Genomic DNA, 27,603 nt, shown 5'->3' with positions numbered 1-27,603 from the left:
TTGTCAAACTGTTTGTTTACCCTTTTTATTCCGGAGATTAGTGCAATCTTACATGCCAAGTGCAAGTGGACACATTCATTGCTCCATAACTCGCCTTTCATCCGAAAGGTTAGTGTTCCCTCCGTGCCTTTTGGAGGCAGCAGTAATGGTGACACTGGTACAGACCTAAGCCTTTTATCAATGAGCAGCGTGGCAGGTCTATTTGTTTGAGCCCTTGCTGACACCCACAGTCTCTGTAATTCAGTCTGACAGATTGAGGCCATGTTCCAGATCTCACAAAAGAAGCAGAGGCGGGTATTGATTTTTCTGTTATTGTTGGTGATTTGCTGCTTCATTCCTTTAACAAATGTTAAAAAAAAATACAGTAAACAGGAAGGTCACAGCTGCAGGTTAGCAGAGCACACAGTGCTGTTTCGCCTGTTACTCTCTTCTGTCTCCGTCTTTCTAATTCAATGGGCATGTTCCACAGAGCTTGAGCAACAACACTGGATAAATATGAAAAATTAGCCACGATGCTGCTAACAACCCAGAGGGATTGCAGGAGAAATCTGGTTCCCAGCATCCTTTACACTGCAACATTGAGTAATGCTCCTGAATCACAATTCAGAGTAACAGCCGTATTCCTAGCTTCTCCTGCACTAACTCTGGCATGGAGAAAACCTTCATGTTCATATGGAAACCAGGCCCCTCAGCATACCGTGCTCAGGCTTAACTCTAACTCACCCCAGGCATCAAATCATCTGTCAAGCCCAGACCCAGTGCAGGTCCTACCACAGATGTGCTGAATGCTGCTGGCCATGTCCCCTCACTTCTCCGGGTACCACGTGGACCCCTTGGATCAGGTACGTTCCTGCCCTGTGCATCTGCCCGCACGTCTTGTAGCACCGTAGTCCTGATGTACAAAGATGCTAAGGTACCAATCTGCCATTAAAACCAACAGAACTTAAACACCTAGATCCCTTCCCTAATCTACTATATTGGTTCCTGTGCTTTTGGGAGCTTTCTAATCTCCAAGTGTACCAAAGTAAACAAAAGCTAAATCTTTATGGGTCTGTTACTTCGATTATATGTCATCTCAAAATGCTCAGGATTTCCCTTTTTACAGCTAATTCAGGACAGAAATGTGCAGATCCAGGTCTGGACTCCTGGATAGAGCGTGCTTCCATGTGTGGAAATAAGCCATTTGTAGTAATTCTCAGATAAATTCAAAATCTATCATCAGCGTCTGCAGATTTCTCCTAGAAAATGCTGAACACTGCTTTATGCTTAGCACTGTGTAAAAAAAGAACAGTTGCAGTTGCTCAGGTTTGGGGTTTTTTTGTTTCTTGGGGGAGTGGGGTGGAGGGGAGAGGCTGGACTGCTCCCACATATCCTCAGCAGAGCAATAGAAACAAAACATCGAGCACTTTAACGGTATGCCAATGCCTGTAATGTAAGTACAAAATATATAAGGGATTTTTTTAGCAGCCTTTCAGACTTTAAGAGAGATAAGTAATATCTTTGTACTGTGAAGGGAGCCATTTTCACTATCACAGAGCTTTGACAACCAGCTTCCTACGCAGTTCGTCATGCTGAATGTCACTAATACCGTCTGAATACTGATATTGTTCATGACTTTGTCTCATGTAAAGATTTTATGTATTTAATTTAGCAAAGGCATTGATAAACAGATATAAATCTTCGGAGAGGCTACTGATAAAAACTGCTTTAACATCACGCTGATGTCTGTGCTGTGTTATGCTTCAATAATATTTACATTTTATCCTTTTTATGAGCTCAGTGGCATTGCAGTGATTGTTCTTAAAGATAACTGAAAAACATAGTAATCTCCTGGGAATGCTGCCATAAATCTGGAGTAACCTTGTTGCTTCTGGTGCAGCTACTTGTGCGTTATTGGGCATGCTATTCAGCCCAGGGACCGTGTCATACCTGCAGTTGCCAGTAAGGAGAAACATAGCTACTTAGCTCGCTACATGTCCTTGTCCTTTCTCTTCAAGATCCTTGGCTTGTTTGCCAAAACAAATATTTTCCCTTCTCCACAGCTGTGATGCCAGTGGTGTGCAATACCTTCTTCTGGCACTGGCTCACAAGGAGCATTTTCTGCTCTCCCAGAGGATGGGTCGGCAAAGAAGAAACCTGCGCCCGCATGGGTCACTGGTCAGAGAGAGGGAAGCACGACCAGCAAAATCAGCAGAAATCTTTATTTCTCTTGCTCCCAGCGTTGCTGGCTTGCACTTCATCCAACGCAGCCTTGCTCCCATCAGCTGGCTTCAAGAAGAGCACGAGGGCATGTCCCTTAATGGCCATTCGCCAGCAGGGAGTTTGCAGCATGGGCTACACAGGGCAGCTGCAGGCTGAACAAACATCTGCTTCAGCTAGCAAACACCAGGCTACCAGTGGGTTTGCTGTTACCAGATATAGCCCTATCTATTCTACTCCCTTTTTCAATTTTTACACACACACACACACACATATATATATATATTTAAATACTTAAAAATAAGCGTGGTGCTTTCAAGGAGGTAAATCACTGCTTGTTCTGTCTCTCAGGAGCTGATCTGCGCTCCCAGGCAGGACAGGCTCCTCTTTGAAAGATGTGAGGTTTAATTCCCACAGTGCCACTGCACTTCTGTTTTACACCCCCCGGCCCGGAGGTGATAACAGCAGCGGGGGCATGCCACTTCGCACCTTAGGGATGCTGGCTAACATCTCACAGGGATGCTGACATGTCAATGGATGCAGCTTATTAGCAGTCCTGCAGCCCCACAGAAAGGCAAGGTGTGACTTTTCACTGGTTTCATTAGCACCGTGCCAAGAGGTCACGGCAAAGGCTGAAGGGGGTAGGATCACAGCGTGGGTGTAAGCACAAGCAGGTAGTCCCAGCACCGATGTGTTTAGCCAAAATATCAAAGCAGAGAGAGGTGGGAGTAAAAATGAAGGCAGAGAGAGGTGAAGTGATTGGCCCAAGGTCAAAGAAAAGCTCTCTGCCAGAGCTGGAAACACAGCGCTCATGAATTCATCCACAGAGCTCTGCTGATCCTCCCAGCAGCTTTCCCATAAGTGGAATACATGCCTGTTTTGACAGTATTTTATTTGCGTACAGTTATAATTGTGAACTTGTCATGGTAAATTGCTGCATGAAACTTGGTCCTATTTGGAATATTACTTCTTCATGATATGCAAGAAGTCTAGTAGGAATGCCTTACAAATGATATTCATGTTACAACTCAGGGGCAAGATAAATAATACATAAATTGAACAAACACCCAGGCACACTAATGGGAAAGGCTATGCAACTTCAACTGCCCTATGAACTTTTCCATTGTCCTCACAGAAATTGTTTCTGTCGATACCTTGATTTAAATTGGGCTGAAAGGGAGGAAGGAAGAAAGTTTAATCAGAAGGTTGTCAACAAACTGTGCCCACTTAAGAATTAGTGGACAGTGCCACTACTTGCAGTTTCATATACTATATATCCTTCCTACGGATAAATTGTTCTGGGGGCTATCGGGACAGGTGGGGAATAAACAAAACAAAAAATTCACCATATTTAATTTTTTACTTTGTTTTGGAAAAAAGTTGACTGGAATTTTTTTGTTGCTGGTGGTTTTTTTTTTGCGAGAAGTAAAAAACTTAAACTGGTACAAAATAGTATTTACTGTATCATTACTCCTAATTATCGTGCAGTTTTCCTCAGTGTTGGGAGACTCATGGTTAGCCGTTAGAAAAAGTTATGCTAACTGAAATAAGGAAAACTATGGAAACACCTTCTGCTGTAATAGATACAAATCACTGCCACCCTGTTAATTAAGCAGCTGAAGAGCTGTCAGCTTTGCCTTTTGGCTTCACTACCCTCAGCAGTTCCCACCCTCCCTCCTGTCGCAATCCCATGTTACTTTCAGCCCTTGATTTACAGCATGAGCTCTGCAGAGCAAGGACCTGTCTCTTTGTTTAGCTCCTGTAGCATCTCTTACTCCTAATGCATGCAATCAACAGTAACGCCACAGAAACGCAAAACCTCAGATGCTGCCCAGCTTGGTGGCAAAGTAAACATTCACAGTTATCTTCACAGTCTGCTAACATTTAAGAGCTTGGATTAGAAGAGACCATCGTGTCCCCTAGCAGTCAAAGGCTAACATTAGCCCAATAGGCTCACATCCACCCTCCGCTGGGCAAGATCTTATCTTTCAGCAACAGAATCCAGCCAGGGATAGAAGAAAATATTGTTCATCTTAGTTTAGTATAAATTTGTTGACCTAAGGCGAGTTTTCTTTCCCAGAGGAGAGTATGAACTCTTGTGAAGACACAAGAAGGGAGGCAGAAAGGCAGGGAGACGCTGGCCAAGTAACGCAAAGCAAGCAAATTTCTACTTGCATATCACCACTGCTTTCTCCCTGCCCACATCAATTGACCTGGTAACAGCATCATTTACAACGGGAGATGAGCCCAGTCCAGGAGCAACGGCAGCTGCTTGGCAGCTTGGTAAAAAGGATGTTAGGCTAGGTTTCGGTAAGCAAGTGATCTTCAACAGCATCCCTGCGCTCGCAGCTGTATTGCTGGCAAGGCCAGCAGAAGCCCCAGGAACTTGGAGAAGTTTGGAGGCAGAGGATGGCAGGAAGATTCATGCCTGACACAGTCATGTACTTCATTGTACAATATTATATTGAAGACCGCGCAGTTTTTTTTTCTCATCGAAAATTAGGGGGTTGGTTTGTTTGTTTTTAAATAAAACACTAATTCAAGGTCAACAGTAAATACCTGCAATACTAGAAGTGGCAGGACAGAGGGAGAAAGGTGGCCCAGAATACAAAAAGCATCAGAACTGGAAGCAAATTAAGAAGTGCTTATAAATTGATGGTGTTAAAGTCTGGGGAACAGTAAATGAGGAACACTCCAGTCAGTTATAGAAAGACTTAGATCATTTAGAAGCTAATGGCAAAGACAGTTCAAAGCTGACAAACACGGAATAATGAGGACTTTTAAATATCTTACACACTCTGTGAATCTTAAAATGCACAGATTAAAAAGGTAAGGAACTCCAAAGACACAATCTAAGGGTGGTTTTTTTTTTTTTCTGTTCTGGAAATGGACAGCAAAATGCAAAGTCTTTACTGGGAACAAGTGTGTCAAGTAAATGCCCTTACACCAGGAAGAATTTTAGCCAAAATAGTAAAATTGTTTAGTAGGTAGCATAAAATCTAAGCAGAACAACAAGAATAGTTTAGAAGGAAATAATCTGAAATCAACAGAAGTAGGCATCCTGGCTAGTTATTATAATTTTCAAGAATACATAAACATCTGAATTCCTTTGCAGATCTGGCCTTCAAGCAATTGAAAGTCAGGTTTCATTTAGAAGTCAACATACTTAAGAGTTCACTTGCTTAAATCACCCTTCACAGTGAGACTAAGGCTCCTGAGTCACTTTAGTGCTTTGGAAAATACCACTTTGTGCCCAAACACGGTACCATACCAGCCCGTACCAATCACACCCTCCTGTTCATCCTGCCAGGCCACACTTCAAATTTAGACACACTCTGTAGGGATGTTCAGAGCGTAACTTTCAAAGATTACAAGCCCCTACCGCTCATAACGCAGCAAAGCAGATCGACTGTTACCTGTCAGGTGTTTAATTAGGTGATCTAATCTTTTGCTCGTTTCCTAAAATCACATTTCTTCCAAAATAAGACAGCTGACATGTAGCTCCCAGAGATCCTCGCTATTACATGGCTCTTCCAAGAACATAAAGACCAGAGTCTCTTTCTCCACAGTGCAGCTATTCAACAAAAATTAAAAGGTACCATTTTCACAGGATCTTTTGCACTAAGTCCTACTCTGAAGCCAACTCTCACCTCTTCAAGCTGACCAGCCTACTCCTGCATTGCAGATAGGTGTCCAGTGACATCTCTGAACATTCCCAATGCTTCATTAAACTACTAAACTGTGAATGCCAAGTTTCTAGTCTCACAGCCCTGGCTGGCTTCTAAGCTATAGAAAACCCAGCAGTTCGACACAACAAAACCAATGGTTGGTTACCATATATTAAATAACATTGACAAAAACTTTTCTGAGCTCCTACAGCATAATGTAAAAGTTACTTGCTGAGCAAACATCATTAAGCTTTGCTTAATAAACTTGTAGCATTTGGCAAACATACTGTTCAATAAGTGCCTTATTAAATTTGATTTTAAGTCTTTCTTTGACATAAAAAAACCCAATCAGAGTAAGTGATTAAAAGACCTCAGAGGCTTAAAAAAAAAAGTCAAGCAGACCTACTTGAACACTGTGGAAAATGGTGCTGAGAATTGTCTGGATATGGAGTCCCCAGCCATTTTGAGGGCTAGGCAGTTTCAGGATGTCAGCTCTAGGTGTCCAATGACCGGCAGGTCTGTGCTGCCATGGGAAAACACAAATACCTGCAAACAACAAACATGAAACAAAGCTCTTATCAGTAAGGGACAGGGCAATTTTTAGAGGATTTCACATTAGATACAGCCTTGTGGGTACTGAAGGGACAAAGGGAAAAACCAGTGTTCAAGTCATGAAAGTAACTATTTCCCATCTGCTGGTCAGCTTGTCTTGATTATGTGGATGACACAACTTGAACTGGAAGAAGGATAATTGAGTAAGCCACCTTGTATTCAGGACAAATTGATGAAGAAGGGTTGTAGTACTAGGTGTAAAGCATGACTGACCAAGCCATAGTATGACAGATTAAAAATAAGAGGAAAATAGTCTATAATTATTAGGAGCACAAAATGTAATTCCTACTGAGGCTTCAAAATTCACCAAAGGAATGAAGTAAATACCCACAATAATGTCTTGTTCCAATTTAAAAGCGAGTCCTTGGAGAGAAGATTAAAAGTTAAAGCTGCATATTGAAATGGAGAGAGAGAATAAGTAGATTTTTATAGTTGTGTTCAAGAAGGGAGAATTATACTAAAAATACAAGACGATGACTAAATAGGCTAAGTATGTAACTGCTGCTGTAACATCACAGTTAGAAACGTCATTGAATGCGACAGTTAAAAAAAATAAATTAAAAAACCCCAACAAAACAAAAACAAAAAAAACAGGGAGTGACATGTTCCAGGACTGTTGTATCATTCTCAGTTACTACATACCGGCCTTAACACCACTCATTTTACTCTAACCAGTCAGCCCCGCTCACCATATACAAGGACAGGGACAGCACAGGCATCCTAAATCCTTTGTATATCTTTTTGACACTGAAATGCAGCCAATTCCCAGCAAGCGTGACGATGCAACGCAAAGATCCTATGCTCAAAGGAGCATGCCAGAAAACCAACATCTTTTCCATAAAGAAAACTCAAGAAGAAAATCCTCATTTACATTTTTTAAATGGGAAAAACTGGGTTTTTTTTTTCCCCCGCCAGGAGACTCAAGCTGTTTTGAAACTTTTCAACATTTAGGTATTAGCCAAAACATTTTGACCAATCCTGTTCTAACAGAAACACAGAAATGAAAATTGAGACAAAGATATCAACGGATGGCCCAGACTGCCACAGGCATTAGACCCTTAACCCCAGATCCGACCTAACAAATAATATTTTTCATGTGGTAAAGAAACATCCATAACAAAGGACTTTCATTTGCGCTATCTCGTCCAGGTAACCCACACCTGGCAGCCTTACAATACTTCAATTTATAAGCCTCAGAAAGCTGAAGGAATGCCTTTTAAATATATCCGAACTGGTGTAAGTCTGTGTGAAATCAATAGGCAGCATTCATTTAGCAGGAGGTTGAACTCATGCCAATTCTGACTGAACTGGAAGGTCAAATAAACATAGATATTTCAAGATTAAGGTTTGGGAAAATTAATTGACCTTTCATGTGCTTCTCTAAAATTACATCTTTAGTTCTGGGAGCCAGTAACAGGAGCGGGAGCTCCGCAGTGACTAGATCACATCGGTGACATGTGAAGTTACTGTCCATAGCTTTAATTTAAGAAACGATGCTAAGCACAGACGTTAACAGGCTCTGCGCTTTACCCACAGTCCTTCATGTTTTCCAACCAGCGCAACGGCTTTTGGAAGAAAGAAAGGAAGGTGCTATGTCCTGCATCGGATTTGCAAGCTGTGGTCTATACCTCTGTGCATGAAACCAAGTTTCATACCTCTGCTGCGCCAGTGAGGAAAAGTCCTGGGCATCTGAACCGATTATTTATGCTGGAGGAAGAGCAAAGGCACCGTGTCCGTCCCTTCCCTGGCACACTGTGTCTCTCCCCCCCCTTCTCCCCTCCCTACTTTCAGACAACAACATTCAGCGTTATTGGCTCTGCTGTGGAGCCATCTTTGCATGAGGGCACTGAGCTTTTCAGGGTAGCAAACATTTTTCCTCTCCATTCAGTACCTTCTCGCCATCAACCATAAATAAGTGACCATCATCGACAAAGCTCCGGCTCCTGCTACATTTTCATTTTGCATTACTACACGCACGTGGGAGAGGACAGTCCTTGCCCAGGAGGGCTGACCAACTAAATAGGAAGGAATGGGGATGAAAAAGCATAAATATCCTGCACCTCAGCCTCGGCCACGGGCCCACAGAGGGGTCAAACACGTCCATGGAAGCCACGGCTGGTCTCCTAGTCCCTGATGTGCACCGCCCTCTCAGCAGGGAGGGGAAAAGGTGACCTCTCTCTTCAAAGAAAAATCATCCCCAATTATGATAACCTGAAATTTCTCAGTGAAGAAGCACTTTTTGAAGCTGGGCCAGGTATGAAGGACAAAAGGAAACCAGCGTAGACAGTAACCGTTCCCAGAACATTGCTTCAAAGTTTCTCTGAATGATCCAATTTTTATGCTATTTATCTGTGCAAGAAGGAAAATACAGCTCACCTGAGTAGATTATAGTGTTGCTGATGGATTAAGACTTAAAGCAAGTCTTGTCATCTTTTATTAGGCATAACATCAGAACACACTGGTAAGGCATAAACTGCATCATTGCTAGGTAACATCAAATTTTTCAATTATTATTATTCCAGTCATCATCGTGCCGGAACATGTAGAGATTTAAAAATCAAATACCATAATTATACCCACAGGAGGAGTGTGTGGAGGGGAGTCCTTGCTGGGTTCAGAGGTACGCACTCTTGGCAGGTTTGGCTTCTAGATGGTAATATTTTTTTTTTAAAGGCAGTGCAGCAATAATTCAGGCATTCAGACTTCCAGTTCCTTTTCCCCCTTGTAAATATTCAAAGCAATACATTCCTGTCTTCGCCTGTCCCATTTATTTTAGAAATCCTAACAACAGTACACTGTGACAGTAACCTTACTGAGACTCAGGTCCAGAGTGGTAAAGGGAGGATCTCACTTTTCCTATTAGCAGTCAAGTACCACTGGTTACAATTCAGCAGCTATATTTGAATGAAATTCAGGTCGAGAAGCTGTAGGAAATCAATGAAACTCTGTTTCAGTGAATTCCTGAAATTTTGGATAAGGTTGCATTTGTGCAGAATTAAGCCCAAGGGTGCCAAAGGCATGGGTCATATCTGAGACACAAAAGCAGGTAAATAATTTCTCCTCGTCTTCCACGACCAGCAATTCTGCCCAAAGCCTGATCCCAGCACTTCCTTCTAAAAAAAAAAAAAAAAAAAAAAAAAAAAAAAAGAGAAATATACCTCTTTCAATAGGTTGTAATGCTTGTAATGCTTTCTGTTTCCTCCTGTCACTTAACAATTTTAAAGTGGCATTTTATTGGTGTGTATCATATTTTAATGGTACAACCATTTGCTTAATATTTTCTTACCTGAAAATAATTATTTCTCTGCTGAAGCAGGCACGTTCTGCTTAAGAACTACTGTAATACCACTTCTGTTTCAATGAAGCTTCACTACACTGAAAATTCCTGCTGTATTGCTTTTCTCCCTTATAGCCTTGACATATTTTAGTTATAAAAAGCAGAGTAAAAGTACAAAATTCTTAAAACTGTGTTTTCAGTCTCTCACTAAGCTTAATTGTCCAACAGTGCTGTGCTTCAGTTATTTTTCAAAAACACAAATTAAGGTAAGAATTATTCCATGTTTCATTTACTCATAACACCACAGTGCTCGCCAATGTTCTTGATGCTCACAATGTGAAATTGTTTCAGTAAGTATAAAAAAAGGTAAAAGGCTCGTTGAGAACACCCTGGCTTGTGTACTAACTTCAATTACACCCAGCAGAGAATTAGCTGGTCGCTGCAGCGGCATTACATGAAATTTAAACAAATGTAAATGAAAGCAGAATCTAACCCAAGGTCATGGGGTCTCGTGACCTATGAGGAGATGTCTTGGTTCAAATGTCAGGGTTATCTTATATTTTGTTTAGCTGATGCAAAAAAGCCTAGACTTGAAGATACCCACACCCTCACGTCTTAAAATCCATCCCCAAACTTTTCAACTGGAAATATCAGAAAGCCACTGCTTGTGGATGTCTTACGCACCGGTTCAGCTCCCCGTTGCTCAGCTGTAGGGAGGCAGGTGCTGAAGAAAGAAAAATGTCATCTGGTGCCAGCAGGCAAATGCCTTCAGGCATAAAGTGATGTCTTCCTGGCTGCTAGGAGAGGGGCCTCCTGCCTGGGAACCGCGCTGCCCGAGGAGCAGAAACATTGCACGGCGAGAAATTCAGGATGAGCCACTGGCTGAAGTAACAGAATGGCTCCTATTTTACAATTTGGAAATCCAGCAGGAGAAAATGGAAATCAATAAGGTTGAATAGTTCGGAATCCTGAAAAAAAATCCTGAATTTCATGGGGCCTAAATTACACAAAGGTCTGTCTAGCTCTGTTAGTACTTTTTTTTTTTCTCCCCCCCCACCCCCTCCTCTGGAAGGCTGCCCCAATTTTGCCTATTTAACAAGTTACAGGAAGCCCTACATGCCACATCCCTCACTGATGGCCCGATCCAAAGCCCCTCAAGGAAAGTAAGGGTTCCACTGACGTCAGCACCTTTGGATGTGGTTGAAAGGAGGTCTTTGGGTTTTTTCCCCCCAAAGAAACAGGCTGATGAACTTGGCATGTCTATAACATTAAATCCGGTAGAACAGTAAAGGATAGGACAAACGTACCAGAGGACGAAGAAGGTCACAAAATGGCATCTCTGGTCTTTTTTCCCCCAGGTGGCTGTGCCACCAGCTGCAGAAACAGCACTGGTGGCGGGTACTGCTGCTGGAGCGAGCCCCTGCCAGTGCCTGCTCAGCTGCCCACCTCCCTCCCTCCCAGGCAGGGCAGGGAGGCCGGCTTCGGCCCGCGGGCTTTCCAAGGGATAGTGCCACATACCCGACCAAAGTGGAAGCACAACCCTCAGCTCTCTGCGGACAGAATCTGCTCTTGCAAGTCAAACAAGTCATTCTGGCCGTCCCCACTACCACATTTGCTTTTCCCTACAGCTAGTAGGTAGCTTCAATATAACACTTTTTTTTTTTTTTTCTTCTCCCCTTAATCCATCACTCGGTTGACCTCTGAACAACCCTGAACTGAAAAAGTATGGGAACCACTTAATGTTTCAAGCAACACAACTGCCTAGACCAACTTCTACTGAAGAACCAAGAGGAAGGGGAGGGTTTAAAACATTTCAACACTTAGCACCAGGGAATATTATAAGATCCTGACAGTACAAATCCTGCTTCTGAGCTGTAAACACTGGATATTTGACATGTTCACAAGAACCCTAAAAATAAATTAACCGGAATATTAAAAGCCTTTGTATCCCTGAAGGCCAGCTCCCCACCACCAGCGTAGTTTGTTATCCCAGCAGTTGACAAACAGCGGGAGCCGCGCAGCCTGGAACGGTCACGTAAGTGTCTGTAGCTGTTCTGCTACAACGGGAGGGGAATCGGGGATAATTACAGGCTGAATGAGTTGCATAATACAGCGTGCATCCTCAGCAGTACATTGTGTCCTGATTACCAGCGCAGAAGCTAGAGCTGCATTGAAATTATAGTTTTAAATTCAGCCGTCTTTATTCTAAGAGACTGAATGTGAGAGGCAGGAACAACCAATTCCAGAGACGAACAAAAATTGGTCAGGGGCTGGGAAAGAATTGTATTGTCTTCTGGCTGGCAGTCTGACAGCTGCTGATTTCTGTGTAGCACTGTGTCTAATAAATAGGTGGGAAGGCCTTTGAACAGGCTAGATTCCGCTCCTAAGCTCTCCATTAGAAGGCTTAAATTTCAGGACACCATTCTCTGCCAGTTGTCACAAGGGAACCTATTTCCAGTGACTGCTGCCCAAGAGAGAAACGATGCCAGGTCCTGGCAAAAAGAGAAAGGAAGAAAAGAGACAAACAGCCACTCAGTCTGATGCTCAGAGGCTGCAAAAGGATGGATTTTAAAATTAATGCAACCTCCCACCTGCTAAAATGTCCAAATAGGCTTTGGGTTCAACTCCAGGCCTTCAGAAGGAGTATTTTCAGTCATGTCTTTGCAGGGTCTTGGAACTTCTTATTAGCCTGTTCTCTAAATGGTTTCTTTATTCTCATCTCCTAGAGAAGCTAGCCCTTGCTGAACATCCCATGCTCCATCCCTTCTGGCACTATGCCCACCACCAACCTGGACAGTTTGTCACAGATGTTTTCTATTTGGTTTTCGTGTAATTTCTCACCGTATTACATTGCAAATGAATTAAACTAATTTACCCTCCTCTTATGTTAACAAACAATTTTTAGTGAAATCATGGCTTCCTTCAAAGACACTATTTCTTTTCATATTCTGCTGTATGTAAAATGCCCACAGAATCTCTTCTGGAATTCATTATCTATCACTTCTGATGCAAAGATCAAAGACATACAGGACTGATAAAGTTGAATTTTCCTCAGAAGTAGACATCAAGATGTCCCATCAATGGTTCTGGCACAGACATTCAGGCATATATTTATATTCATATTCAGGTATTTACATTCATATTGGTATTCACCTTATGTTTCTGCTCTTTATAGCCATTCTTCTGAATGAAAAAACCAGAAGCAATTTCAAGTCAAATTCACTGGAGGAAAGTACCAGGGTACTTGTACAGTGCCTAAGTGCCTCTTGGTGACCACAGGCGCTAAGGGCTGCTGAAATGTTGCACAAGCCTAAATCTGGCCAAATACTTTCACCGGGCAAGCAGAGCAAGGGGTCACGATAGAAACATGCGTTACTGAATCTGTCGTCCTTACGTAAAGCAGAACCCCTTGATACTCTCATCCACCATGTCCCTAAGCATTGAAGTCCTCCTCTGGATCCAGCTATGTCAGCGCAAGAGGGTACAATGTCAAGCTGACCCACTCTAAATATCTGTTTCTGCTAACCCGGGTTTTAGGACCTCTTTCACAACCACAGCTGGAACAGAGGCCAAGCATGGGAGCACATTGAAGGGTTATCTCTAGGAGTCCACGAGGCCCCTAAAACAGAATTTATTGCTTCATGAAGAAGAGGTGAACTTCACCCCAGAAAGCTTTAATTCAGCTCCCTAGGAACTGTTGAGGGAAATGTCTACTTGGAGAAAGACAGGCAGACAACCCCATCTCCTTCAGCGAAGGCAAACAGAAAACAACAAAGACTGTTAGATTAAATATTTGCAAGATAAACAAAAATAGTAGTGGATCTTTCACACTTGTATGATCGTAAACTCATACTTAATGTTCAAAATGTAAAATATTCCTAGAAACTGAGCTTCATCATGCAGTATAAGCATGAACAAAGCCTTATTAAAATACATTAACATGTATGTGACAATAAACCCAATACTTATATTAGTAAATGGTTTGGGTTTTGCTAATATTTTAAGGGGTCGTGGTTAGTTTGTTTTTTAAAATCATGTAGTATTAACTAATATTCATTTCAAAATAAATGATCTGACTGTATGTGTTCTGTATGGTATTCAGGTTGATATATACAGTATAGAAATTTAATTTTCATTCTGAATTAATTAAGAATTAATGACTACTTAGAGTGTTAGTCATGTCTTGAAACGCTATTTTTCTCAAAGGAAGGCAGTGGCAGAATTAGTCAACTCTGAGTAGTACGATTAGATGCAGCTTCATGAAAAGCATGAAGAGTTCAGCACATTAAAGGATATTATTTTACTGAGCATGTTATATGCAGCAAATGAAGCTTTTGTATGTCTGCAAACCATTTAAAATTAATTTATTTTTCATTCAGTCTTAGATATTGTATTAGAACTTCAGCTATCCAAGTATTCTTCATTTCTTTAGTCATTAAAATTAATACATTAACATACTCTGAAGCAGGGCTGGACCTATGGATTATATAGCTTCCAACATAGCACAGCAGAAATGTTCTTAAGGGATCAGAACGCTGTGGTCATCATTTCTCCAATTTACTACCAAATGCTATATCATTTTCCCCTCTCCTCTCTATGGGAGGGTAATAAGCAGCAATGAGGCAGCAAGGAATTTTAAAAAGAAGCCTGGTTCAGCAAAGAGCACGCTTATTGCGCAGTTTATGGTAGCCCGAGGTTTGAAGAGCATTTCTGCTGTACAGCGCTGCTTGGCCGGGGGTTTTGAGGGCTGGCAGTTGGAGAGCGTGAAAAGGAATTCAGCTACAAGAGAAATCTGCACCTGGGAACTTGCCCACAAGGCAACCCATCTTCCTCGGGTAAGGGTCCGTTACAGGTACCTATAAAATAAGCTGAGATCCCAAGAACCACAACAGTATTCCTGACACATTCTCCACCGAGGATTATTAAGCACTGACGGTATGCTTGTCACCCGGGGTTAAACGCATCCCATGGAGAGGAATTACACAGGCCCATATGCTACATTGCTAGAGCCAAGCAAGTATTTTTCAGGCAAATATTTTATTCACAAAAAGGACTTATTTCTCAACTGAAATAATTTACAAATGCAGATCAAATTCAATGAATTGCCTCAGAGGTTTAATAAAAGAAAGGAAAACAAGCTTCTAAAAAAAAAAAATCTGTGCATATTTTAACCCGGTAGTTTGAAACAAGTCTCATCTTTGTTTTGTTGCAAAATTATTTCTTTTGCATTTGGCATAAGAAGATATTTCAACAGATGATGTCCATAAGCAGAACTCTTCCCTCCCTGCATTTTGGGCCAAAGTTTAATTTCACACAAAATTAATTTTGGAGGTTTGTGGGGAAAGGAATCATCTACATTGAAAAAGGCAGTTGCTTTGTTACACAGTTATAATACCCCAATGTTTTAAGATACGATCCTAATTTACGTAAGCGTAAAAAAAGATTTGCTCAAGTTAAAACTGCAAGGCTAGGACAATTTTTTAATGAACTGTGAAACCAAGGTGCTAAACCATGATCTGTGTGTCCTGGGCAGATGAGAATGTGAGGAAAAGAGCAGAAAGTGCAAGAACATCTACTGAGGTCCTACAAGAAACAAGATCGCTGCTTTTCAAAGCTCAGAAAGTTCCCAAGCCAGCAAGACAATTCCCATATTAAAAATTAGGAATGTCCTTCCCCATATTGAGGCTTAAATTTACTAAGGCTAGGGATTGGATTTGGGCTAATTTAATCTAAGACAATGGGGATATAGAAATTGTGCACAGAAAACAAGGGCAACAAGAAACAATCGTAATAATTGAGTTCAAAACCCTCCAGGAGATGAACAGATGATGCCAGTCATCAGCGGAACAACAGGGAAAAAGGAGGTGAAATTTGAGGGGAACAAGCACTTTTACAGCTCCAGCTAAATAAAATCTCTTAACTCTGCTCCAGTGCATTAATGTTTATCGAGCAACAGAAATACAAAGAAAAATGAGACAGTGACATTATAGCCACCCACAGCCTTCCTCGGGTTATGCTTGTAGGGATAGAAGATGAAGTGGTTTAATACCTTCTAATAAGGCTGAGTCATACCACCTCTTCTCATCTGCGGCCTTCATATCAGCACAAAGGGAACGTCCTCACTTGAGCAGACTCGAGGATACCTACACTGTCACAACTCTCCATTCATTCGAGCAGAACATTCAAGAGGGAAATCAAATTAAAATATTTCAGCATCAGACAGGCAACGTATTTGGGAACTCGCCTACTGAGCATCCTAAATCGCTGCATTTATAAAACAAGTTGTGTGATGCAGGAGCCTGGGAGAGCACAGGACCAAGTCTGCCAAACAAGAGGAACCCTTCCTACCCTACAAACCCATCGCCGGGAGGCTGAAATGGTCATGTTGCTGAAGTGCTACCCCACATCCCCCCCTCAGCTGTGCGATTCTCCTCTCTGATGCCCGTGAATCCCAAGAGGGAAGGGCGGTGCATCTCCTGCTCCAGCGCGGTCACCAGCCGGGACCGGGGCCCTGGTCGCATACAGTCTGCGAATACAGACTCGGAAGCGAGCGGGCACATAGCCACAAGCAGGCTGTCACAAAAGGGGAATTTATGACAGTCACCTCTATTAGCAAGTGGATCCCCCCAACCCACTAATACCTATTGCGCCATACTATTTCATCCAAGCCAATCCTGGGGCTTGAAGTCAGCAGGTAAAATGACTGCAAATCTCATTTTAATTAGTACTCAGAGAGTCCAGAAACCCCAAAGATATCCCTACTTTCATTCCATCCTGCTATACAGGGGAATATAGGTTTTGTCCTTCCTGATACATCATCTTTCTTCAAGATCCCCTGCTTATTCAGTGAAAAGGGTGGAAATCATTTGCAGAAAGAGCAACTACTCAGTGCTTTCCATAGCTATCGTCGCTCAGAAAAGTCTCTCAGCCTTTTCCCTCCCGCCTCTGTCGAGGCTGAGCGCTGACAATAGCGCTGCTTGTTTCCTTGTACGCTTTACTAGAATATGGGACATCACACAGCATTTGCATGATTCATGAGGAATACACCACACATCTTCACTTTTATGAGCAGCAGTATATTGTTCTCGTTTTACAGATGCAAAACTAAGATGCAAGGGGATTAAAAGGAAAAAAAAAAAAAATCCCTTTGTTCCTTCACACATCCTTTTCAGGATAATTACTTTCCACACATATGAAATTGTGACAAGGCCTTGAAAACTGAGCCTTTTGGTGCCTAGTGGCAGAAGGCTCAGCATCTTAATGGCCTTTGACCGCGGCAGCCCGCGTCTCGCTGAAGCCTCCCACACATCAGTGAAGCTGCCTCGGCAGCAGAGAGGCGAGACTGAACACCAGGAGCACGAGGGACCAGCCTCCACGGGGCTTAGGTGCACACAGGAGGTCCTGGCACATTCCCAGTTTGGATGCTGGGCAGACTGGGAAAGCATCTCCAGAAGGTACCCCCATGGTCTTCACTCAGCACGAAGGATGGGTGTGAACGAGAGATTTGGTGTTCCTAAAGTGGGCAGCCCCTCTTCTCATGGGGAAGACAGGTCAAGCCGTGGTGTCTTTGCATTCTGTCACATGAATTATTCGTGCAAGTTTGTCAGCTAGATATTATCAGCTACCAACGGAGCAAATCCAGTCCTTCCCTTACTGGTGGTAGCACCTGAGCGAATGGCACTAAGATCTTTGTTGTTCGAGATCTTGAGCGTATCTTCTAATTTCAGCCCAAATTATTAAAATCTGCTATGATTAAAAAGAGTAAAAGCTGTAAGCAACTGCAGATAGCCTAATGGAAAGCCAGTAAATACTGTAAGATGCATGTTCCAGTTTGGGTCCTAAAATAAAGAGCAGTACAAGGCTTGTGATTTAAAAGGCTCCACGTTTGCCTCTAAGCAGGCATCTCATTCAAATTCTCACTCCTCAGACCTACTCACTGATAAGTACCATTGGCAACTACTCTGAAAATGTATCCAGAAAAAGAGCTAGAAGCAGCCATACAAGCAAGCAGGAGATTTATTGCCAGATTTTGGTGTGAACAGTACTTGTCTTTCTCATCCATAACAGAGAAGATAATCTACTGAGAATGGTAGAAGGGAACAAAAATATCAAGTAGGGAATGATGCTTTGTACTATGTTTGCTCTTCCTTCCTCTCCTCCTTCCCTGCTTTCACACAAAAATGATGATGTGCACACGTAGGAGACCACCTTGGTATCTCCAGACCCACAAACCCTGGCACGTATCAGCAGAACTCCTTTGCTTTCAGCACAGCGAGGGCCAGTTTCTATCAGCTGAAGTGTCTTAATCGAATGAATGTAAATACAAGCTTTTATAGCACATGAAGAAATATCTTAGCTATAGCAACAACTATCTGATGAAACTCCTCTAAAAGCATCAATGTTCATCAGTGTAAAAAAAAAAAAAAAGGAAGGGGAGGAGCAAATAAGACCAAATATTTCTGATTTCTTAGGTGTATCTACATTCAATTCAGCTGTTTTCAGAAACATGGTTATCAGTAGATTAACATAAGCTGCAGGTGAAAGAGTAAGTCTCACTAAATACGTCCAGGAAAGAGTGTAGTCCCCTCTAGATTCCCTTAACCTGGAATGTAACACAGTCCTTACTGGGACAGATGGCCAGGTGATGTCAATTTTGGATTACTTTCTTTCCTGGAATGGGATCTGACCAATATATGCAAGTATGTTGTCCCACCACTTGGCCACCCTCCCGATTTTACAACAGGTTTTACAGTATTAGTGACTTGAAACTCCTCTTGGATGCATGTTATTACGTGAATCCTTGGCCTTCATATCTGAAGAAAGTAAATTTTAGTCATTAAGACTGGACACAAAAGCATGAGAACATGACCTCTAAGGTACTGAAACAGAGTCCAACTTCACCGAGGGCTTTTAATTTACATAGCCTTCAAGCTAGTCTTCTGATTTGTATTTTTCTGCCCAGTCTTGATTCCCAGTACACCACCTTCATTTTTTCCATCAGGGCACTGCCAAATAAAATGCATCCCCAAACTGAAATTTTGATAGAACAATTTAAAAAAACCAAGATCAATTTTAATAATGCCTCATATGCTTTAACTGCAATGGAAACAATCGTGGCAAAACCATGGCTGCGTCTCCAGCCATGGCTGCGATTCAAACACTGAACTGCGGCAAGGCTAACGCGAAACAGATGATAGGAAATAGTAATATGTAAATAGCAATAACATGAACAGTGATTTACACTGGCTGCATTGAGAGAAATGTAAGCAACGAGACAAGCCCATTGTATTTTCAGAATTTTCCTAGCTTTGTTAACTTAATGTTTTACTATCAAAGCAAGGATATTTGTCATCTGTGACGTGAGAATTTTAATCAACTAATGTCCCGTTATAAACCATGTGTTTTTGAATAGGGCCTTTTTAATAATTTTTAACTGATCAATACATACAGATTAACATAACAATCCTTTATTGCTCAGTATATTTATATTGATGTCTATACTACTGGGCTTCGGGTTTATAACCCTTAATTACTCACGCGGCTCTATACTGCTTGATTATGTAATTCTGTAAAACTACAAACATGCAGGAAAGTTGTCATTAATTTGGAAAGTAATCTGGAATCCAATTCTTTCAGACAATTTATCCCCCAAAAACGAGTCCCACAGCTTCAAATAACTAAGAACTTCAGTGTTGTTTCATTCCCTGAGTGAGCTCATTTGAAGTCTTTCTTTTAAAGCTATGTATATTGGCATCGACTGCCCTGAAATTACTTTAAATTAGGTCAGAAATAGACCTATTGCCTATAAAAACCTTATCTTCTATAGATCAGTGGTTAGCCCATGGTTATTGGAAAATATTTCTCCCTCCCACTTTAATCCTGCTCTGTTTGGGTTTTTCCCTCCTACCTTAGAAAATAAACACACCATGGAGAAGTAGAAACAAGAGACAAGTAAACTTCCCCAGCCCCATAATTTTGTATCACTGCAGACTTCAGATACCACGACCCAATTCCCTCAGGCCTTAGATCCAGGAGTAAGACAATTCTTTCAACACAGGTCAAAAAAACCATATACCACCACCACTGTTGGAAAGGCCTGTAGCAATGGACTGTTCAATAGTCATCCAAACTCTAATTAAGAGGAAATATTAAGGGCCAGATTTGTGATTTCTTCCGAGTTTAAGGTAGATGAGAATCTGGCCTAGAATGAACAACAAATCATTTGTTAATTTTCTTTCAAGTAAGAATCCCAATATCTCACAGGATAAATCTGTTTAAATCTGATTCATTTTACTCTTACTAAAAAGCTATTTTTGGTCATCTTACTCAATGTATTTCCAGTCCTGTGTGGCTCTCAGCAGCCACTGAAAAACACGATACCTTTCTCTTTCTTCGGATTCAGGAAGCTGAAGACGCCCTTGGCTCGGGGCATCCAGCCCTAGATCACCTGTTACCAGCATGCGGCTTGGGCTCCAGTTTCATCTAGCTGCCCCGAGCAGTGATGATGTGGATACATGCATTACTTCAACTCTGTCTTCTTAGGAGTCTTGTATCGGTGATTATTTTTTCAGATACACAATACCTGGAAATATGCTGGATTTTCCTGATAATACATTAAAATAAATTTGCCTGTAAAAGTAGCGCCAAAGTTTCCATTCCAAGCTGATAGCTATCGCATAATCTAGGCCAGAGTTTACATCTGGGGTAGACCAGCCGAGCGCTATTTAAATCTAAAAATATATGACAATTTATATCAGTTGAGAATCAGACCAGCTGTTTCTAATGGGGTTTCATTTGAAGCAATTAGAAAACATAAAGTTGGAAACCCTATCATCTCGTTAGTTTTCCAAGGCCTATTATCTAGTCTGCGTATTGCTTCTAGAGGAGTGGGGATCTTCTCCAATTACTCATTTTTAATTTATATGCCAGACTCTCCAAGCTTCTCCCTCCACGACTTCCCGTGACACAAAGAGAAGCTGCTGCATCACCTAGTGGCTAAAGCAAAGCCTTCAGAGGAGCAAGGACGCTTGTGGGAATGGGCTGCTTCTCCCAGGGCTTCAGTCTCCCACATTTACAATGCGCAGAATTAACCGCACGCAATATGCGGAAATATTATTGTGCATGTTTTATTTAGAGAACTAGTGCTTGAATATGTAAATACATGACAATAGCTCCTCAATGGGGACTACCTTCTCTTCCCAGGTGGAAAGCGGAGGAGCCACCACGCAGAAGCGGAGAGAGGCAGGTCATTCGCAGAACTGCAATTAAAGGCTTCACCTCCTGACCCCCGGGCACAGCTTAAGCCACCGGAGCAGAAGACAAATGTTTCTTCTCTCAAGCCCAACGCAAGTACTACTAAGTCTCACATGCCATTCACCTAGTCCACAAAACTTGTGCGACTTCCCTGCATATGAATCACCCTCAGATCTGCAGTCTACATCAACTTGACTAGGAGTCACTACAGAAGCAGGATGCAGCATTATTTTGAATACAGATAAAGGACAGACTTTTTTTCCCCTAACACAGTAGATCTGAACAGATCGTTACAGCACAGATAGAAAGAGAACTTGCCATACCATAGCTCTGACTACAACTATTAAATAAGAGGTTAAATTCCATATTATTATTAGATCTGATTGGGAGATTTTTCCTCACAGCAATTTGCAATGGGAAAAAAATACGACAAAAGCAGATTTTACCAGACTGGAATTTGCCATAGGAAGTACAGTCTCGTTTCTTCGCCGTGTTTGGTAGTTTGTGGAAGCCATAAAACAGAGTGTAGCATGGGAGACACCACACTGCAAAACTATCTCACCCCTGCAGTTGAGTAGGGGCAAGAGACACCTGAACTACCATTTCCATAACATGTTCCCAAAGTGTATAACATTATACTGGTTCTAAACAACAGGTTAAATATTTCTACACTGCCTTGCTCTTCAGAACTCCCTGTTCATAAATATTTTCAATATTTATATTTATTCCAGTTCACGACAGAAACTTGTCAGGATTTTCTATGGTATTCTTCCAGTGTTAGCGCAGCTCAAGTAGTATTTATCTTTTACACCACAGGTTTTCTCCCAGAATGTTTTACATTTCAGTACTTTCGGGATGACAGGACAAGCATTAGAAATTTGCAGACAATTATGCTCTTTCAATATCTTAATTTTAACAGGAACCCAGAGCATTGTTACCAAATACAAAGTGAGAAACACTCCTCCTATGTAAAAAGTTACAAGCCATCCAATACAGGTGGTTGGGTTGCCTTCTTGTCACTATTTTTCTCCCTCAAACTGATAGGGAAAAGCAAAGAAAAACTCGAGGAACCGCATATCTTAGAACAAAATGAAAATCCTTCCTTAGACAGGCCACAGCATAAAATCTTCCGAGTACCAAAAACGCTGCCAAAAAAAGTTTTATACACACATACGCGGGTTGTTAATCCTTGTGGTCTCTTCAAACCCGACACCTGGAGCTTCATGACACATGTCAGACTTTCACAGCCTCCTCGGAAAGCTGCCTGCACAGTGAGGTCTTTGTCAGACGCTTCCTCTGATTCATGTTCTCTACGACATGCGCTTATATCACTGTTACTCTGGTTAATAACCTGACCCTGAAAACTGGAAATATACCACAAATCACCATCATGGAAGAGTTTACGTCTCAACTTCCCGACTGGATTCAAAGTTCAAATGATAAACTCATCAGTGGGTGTACCGCTTTCTGGCTAGTGGAAAATCTGTTACTAGCGGAGAACTATTAATCTTCCAAAAAGAACTGCAATGCCTTACTTCAGATGATAGCTTTGTGGTGGGGAAAGCAAGAAAAATTATATGGCAATCATTGCTGACCCTTGCTGTTAAAACACCGTTTACCAGCTCTTCAGGGATTCAAATCCAGTGGGCAGCTCGCCAACAAGATCAAAGTCAGCAGGAGCTTTGCCCGTGTGAGTAAGTATTAATAAGTGCCCAAATAAGGCACTTATCCAGAATGCAAATATTTCTTCCTTATTCAGCATGTGGAATTCCCATTGATGGAAATGAAAATACCATGTGTGCAGAAAATGCAAACGATATCTACAGCATGGATCAAGGGAAAGAATTTTGCCTGCAGTGTTACGAAATCTTAATCGTTCATACAGCTCAAGAACCCCAGGCTGCGGAAAAAAAACCCCAAAGTTGCACATACTCTGCATGAGAATCACACCATCCACCGTTTCAAAGCCTTCTGAACTGGAAGAGGGTTGTTTTTCACTTGCCAAGCTGAAGAAGTGAAGAAACTCGATGGGTTTTGCACGGAAACAGAGACTGATGTTTATCAAATAAAACTACGCTAATTCTTATACTCGGAGTATCAGGATATCTTTAAATGACCATAACTTAGTTTTATATCTCAGAAATGCAGTGTTTCTAATGCTAATGTGCAGGCAAGCTGACTTTAGCACCACATTTATACCTGCCTCCATGTCAACAGTCCTAGAGGACAGAAGTACGGTATTTTAGTTCATCGTTCTGGTATGGAAATCGGAGAAGTTGCTCCCCCGTGGCCAAGTTTCAGAATTAGACTTTATTTACAAGTAATTCAAGGCTTGAATTGACTGAAAGACGCATCATTCGTAGACAATGATTTTGCTTGCAAACTTAACGGAGCTGGACAAATGACAAACTGACTCAAATACATCTGTAACTAAATGGCTGAGATGTGAATCATTATCATGCATAGAGGTCAGACTACCCAGGCTTCAGCAATGTTCTTCAGATTGCTAATACTCTTCAAAGTGTTTGCAAATGCCCCAAGTTGCAAGTTGTTTTCTAGCTGTCATTCACCATTTGCTATTCCCTGTCAAAACGTTTCAGTCATTAAACCAGAGAGCAGAAAATATACCACATGCCCAATCACACACTGTGAATAATAGAAGTAGACAATTTGTGAATGGTTTGTGAACAAACCCAGAACCGGAATAGAATTCATGCAAACCATTTAGCAGACATCTGAATAACAGATCTCTTTCCAGAGAACAGCAATGATTTGCAGGTTGCTTCTCAATTAAAAAGAAAACAGTTAAATCCATCAAGCTTTGTGTTTTGAAAAGTGCTATTAGTGTAGTCCTAATATTTCTTCTCTATTTCTGCTTTCAAAGTGGCTATCAGGAGACTACTTCAATTTACCTTTTCTGTTCTGACAAAAATAACATTTGTTAGGACTTCAAGTTGAAAAATGCTTATCGGGAATGTATGTCAAAATACATTACAAGGGAATATTGATCATCTCGGAACTAAGAATCCCAAGTCCAGGAAATGCAAAGAAAAAGTTAAATATTACAAGAAATCCAAGCATGTAAAGATAAGGAAGAGTTCAATGGGTTCAGCTTTAATTCTGCCTGTCATACTTCTTTTAAAACATTCTGAGAACTGACTGAAAAAACTAAGTGTTCAGTATTCACTATGCAAAGTGCCTTGCTAGCTTGATCTTTCTCACTGAGGCTGTACAGAGCTTTCTCTCTTCTTACCGGACCAGCATGCAAGCATTTTGTAGCAGAGACACAGGTGACTGTCCAGTTCTGATTTCTCCTCTATAGTCACACAACAAAGCTGAAAATTTACTTTTGTCAGCACTCATACCACTAAGTTTGAATATTTGCAGAAAGCCAGCCCAAAAGTAAAAGAAATGCCTCCAAAGCACTTGTAAGTGGGATTGGTTTTAGTGTTATCAGCCACACAGCTCACAAATGGAGTAGATTACCACAGTGCCTGGGGTGTGCTCGTTACTCAGTTTTCCCATTTGTTTAAAGATTGATATTCTCATGGCATCTCTTTGGACTAACATCAGTGCATCCTATGGCAAAACACAGCATTAGGCCTTTATAGCGTGCGTGCTACAACATAAATCTACGTTGCCCGCATCTGTTCTCAGTACAGAACAGCCCTTCCCCAAAGCAGGAGTTTTACAGCTGATCAGATTACATTTTCCATGTTCTGCTCATGGTGCTCATTCTAGATGGAATTTGTTTCTACGCAGAAGATGAGCACCAGGCCTGTGTGCTATTTAAGCTGCAATTAAGCCCTCAGAAATAGGTCTTAAGTGATGCATAGGCTGCTGTCAGCTCTCTAAATTTCACCCTATGTAATTTCTTCCATCACCCACTCACATTATGTTATTGTCTATGGCTTCAGAAAATTACTACTAGTGCATTCATAACTTCCATTCAACAAAGAGGCTCAATGATTGTTTTCTTTAACGCCCTCTGAGCTTCCCATACTGGCTGTTGTGCTTTTACAAGTACATTTCCCCAGTATGAAATTTCTCTTCCATCTTATATGAGAAGGAGTATAATTTAGAGTTCACAGTGGAACATCTCATCAGGGAAAAAGAATTGGATATGCACCATTTCCATTCTTAACATTATACTGACCTCTAGAGTAAGAAGTGCTGCACACCTGATAAATCAGCTGGATAACTAAGAGAGAAGCAGAAAGTAAGATGAGGACTACCAGGAGCTGCCCGCTCTCAGGAAAGGTCCCGGGAGCAAGGCTGAGACAGATCTTGCTCAGCTGATAACCTGGAATAAGGATCTGGCCGTGCCATAGCTCTCACGAGTTGTCCCAAGAGCCTCACAACAACCCCATGCAGCACCTTGCATTTTGCTACACGTCCCGAGGACTAGAAAACTTAAGGCTCGTATAGATTGGCAACACTTCACACAGCATCGGATATTTTCTCTCATTTTCACTTTGCAAATCCACTTTTCAAAATAATAGTGTTTTAAGATCTGAACACATTCTGAGCTATATATCCTCTGCTGAAAGCATTCACGTAGCAATATAGAATACATTCATGGTTTTCTTTAACGGTACCAATTTCCTTTGGTTTTGCTTTTCCTTTGTCTGAACACTTAACCAAAATATTGATTAAAAAAACTTCCTAAGTATGAGTGTGATTTTTTCAGTAAAACTTTTCAAGGTTTCAAAAGCACATTTGAAAAAGACTCAGCTTCAAAGCAGGCTTTGCTTGTCATCACCCAGATTTCTCCAGGAAACCCCGATGGCCTCTTACTGGTGAATTACTAAAATCCAGCCTCACTCTCAGAACGAGAGCAGAAAATAACTGCTTTACACCATGTTGACTGGACTGCCTCTTAGGTATACTCAAGAAATAAAAATACCTAGGAACACATTAACTAAGGGGAAGAGAACATCGCTCCCATTCAGGCCCCGGACAGCCTAAAAGAGCAATACGGACAACCCCTGCCAGCTTCAAGAAATACCCACAGAATTAGCTAGCTACATTACACAATCAGCCAAGCGCCTAAAAATTTCATTTTACACCCCGAGTACAAAGTTCTGCGGACCTTTGAAGCTGCCTTGCAATCAGAGACATTTGGTGGCGATGGTTTTGTTTGCACAGTGATTTTTTAACAACGTATGGTAGCTCCTCATATCCAACAACAATGTTTTTTCTTTCTTTTTCAGTATAAGCCAGCTATTTCTGTTCACTCTTTCCCTCACGTGAAGTCAGACCAATCTGTAACAAACAAGCATGGTCACAGGCAAGACCTGTGAACTTCTGCTGACTGGAAGGCAGTAAGTCACTTTCTTTAATCTTCTGTATTACTTCAGCACAGCTCACAGTAAATTTAAGAACAGCATTGGTAAAAGTTCTTCTGTTGAAAAAAGTCCTCTAAGAATTACATTGATACTTAAAAGGCCCTTCCAAGATGTATGTTGCACTACAAAAAGCTTTTCTATGGTTTTTATAAATAGCAACTTCTAATAAGACACTAAATGAAAAGGAAGCCTCATGCGTAAGATTTCAAAAGGTGGACAACTTGTGCTGATTTTCTGCATTAATTCCCTTCGTGATCAAAAGCAGCATGTACCTTTTCACAAAACCATGAAAAGCTCAATTGTCAATAAATACAGGTCAGCATTAAGGTTTTTCGAGCAATCAGGAGCTGAGCACAAACAGCAAGTGAAATGGCAGGGGCCACAACCAACTTGGTATTAAAACACAGGGTGCAGAGTTAGAGCAATAAAGAATACAACAGGTTTCTGCAGAAAGGAGCTATTTTTTCCAGGGTAGCTTATACACCAACTACACGGATGGAAGTCTACGGCAGCCAGCAAGCAGAAGTCAGGAAGGGGCTCGCCTCGCTCAGGCTGTGGCCATTCTGCACTGGGGGACTAGACAAACACAGCACCCACCGAGCGCAAACTGCAGCCATGAGAGAAGCAAATGCACAGATACTTACACCCTCTGCAGCACTGCTGGCAGCTCAGCTCTCCTCAGAGGCCGAAGAAGAGGTCAGCAAGAGGAATCTGATCCCACAAGGACAATCCCCCCGGCTAACACATTCTCCTTAGCACCCAGCACATACCCATGAAGACCCTGTTCAGAGCTGTAAATCATCATCCCCTTGCAGAGCTCATTGGGCAGCTAAAGATAACGCTGCCCTTGTGCTACAGGGGGAAACTGAGCTGAAAGACAATGCAAAACTCTCTCTGACCTGCTGCAGTGGGGCTGCAGGTGCTTTGGGTTAATCCTAACGACTTTGCAGGGGAGTCAATGGGTCTTCAGCCCTGCAGCTGTGAGGCACCTCCAGCTGATGGGCCTTAAACTGCACCTTCTTTTCGGGAGGGGGCCACGTGCCTGAAGCAGTACATACAGCTCTTCTTTAAACCCACTTCTGGTCTCACTCTACAGCACTGTGTGAGCTCCCAGCAGTCCCAAGGTGTCTTCACGCCTGGGTGCTGGGATTTCCCTTCCCCAAGCCTTCGTACGCATCCAGGCTGATGAATGGCCATGGCGCAGGACGACTAGCTGAATGTGGTAGGTGTGCCTGGAGCACAGGGT

The 27,603-nt window shown here is 41.9% G+C and overlaps 1 long non-coding RNA gene across 1 annotated transcript; it reads right to left on the bottom strand.

Moving 5' to 3' along the window:
- LOC148050756 (uncharacterized) lies at positions 1–27,222 on the bottom strand. Its single transcript, XR_015700383.1, has 3 exons — positions 27,002–27,222; positions 6,274–6,413; positions 1–337 (listed from the first exon to the last, which is right to left on the bottom strand). It is a non-coding gene; the product is annotated as an uncharacterized LOC148050756 (long non-coding RNA).
- Between the last annotated feature and the right edge of the window lie 381 nt (positions 27,223–27,603).

Source organism: Nipponia nippon, unplaced genomic scaffold (assembly GCF_047370975.1).
Source record: "Nipponia nippon isolate SJK-2023a ecotype South Korea unplaced genomic scaffold, ASM4737097v1 scaffold_7, whole genome shotgun sequence".
NCBI classification, from domain to species: domain Eukaryota; kingdom Metazoa; phylum Chordata; class Aves; order Pelecaniformes; family Threskiornithidae; genus Nipponia; species Nipponia nippon.
Note: the sequence above shows the minus strand (reverse complement) of the source record. Positions and strands in the feature narration are given on the sequence as shown.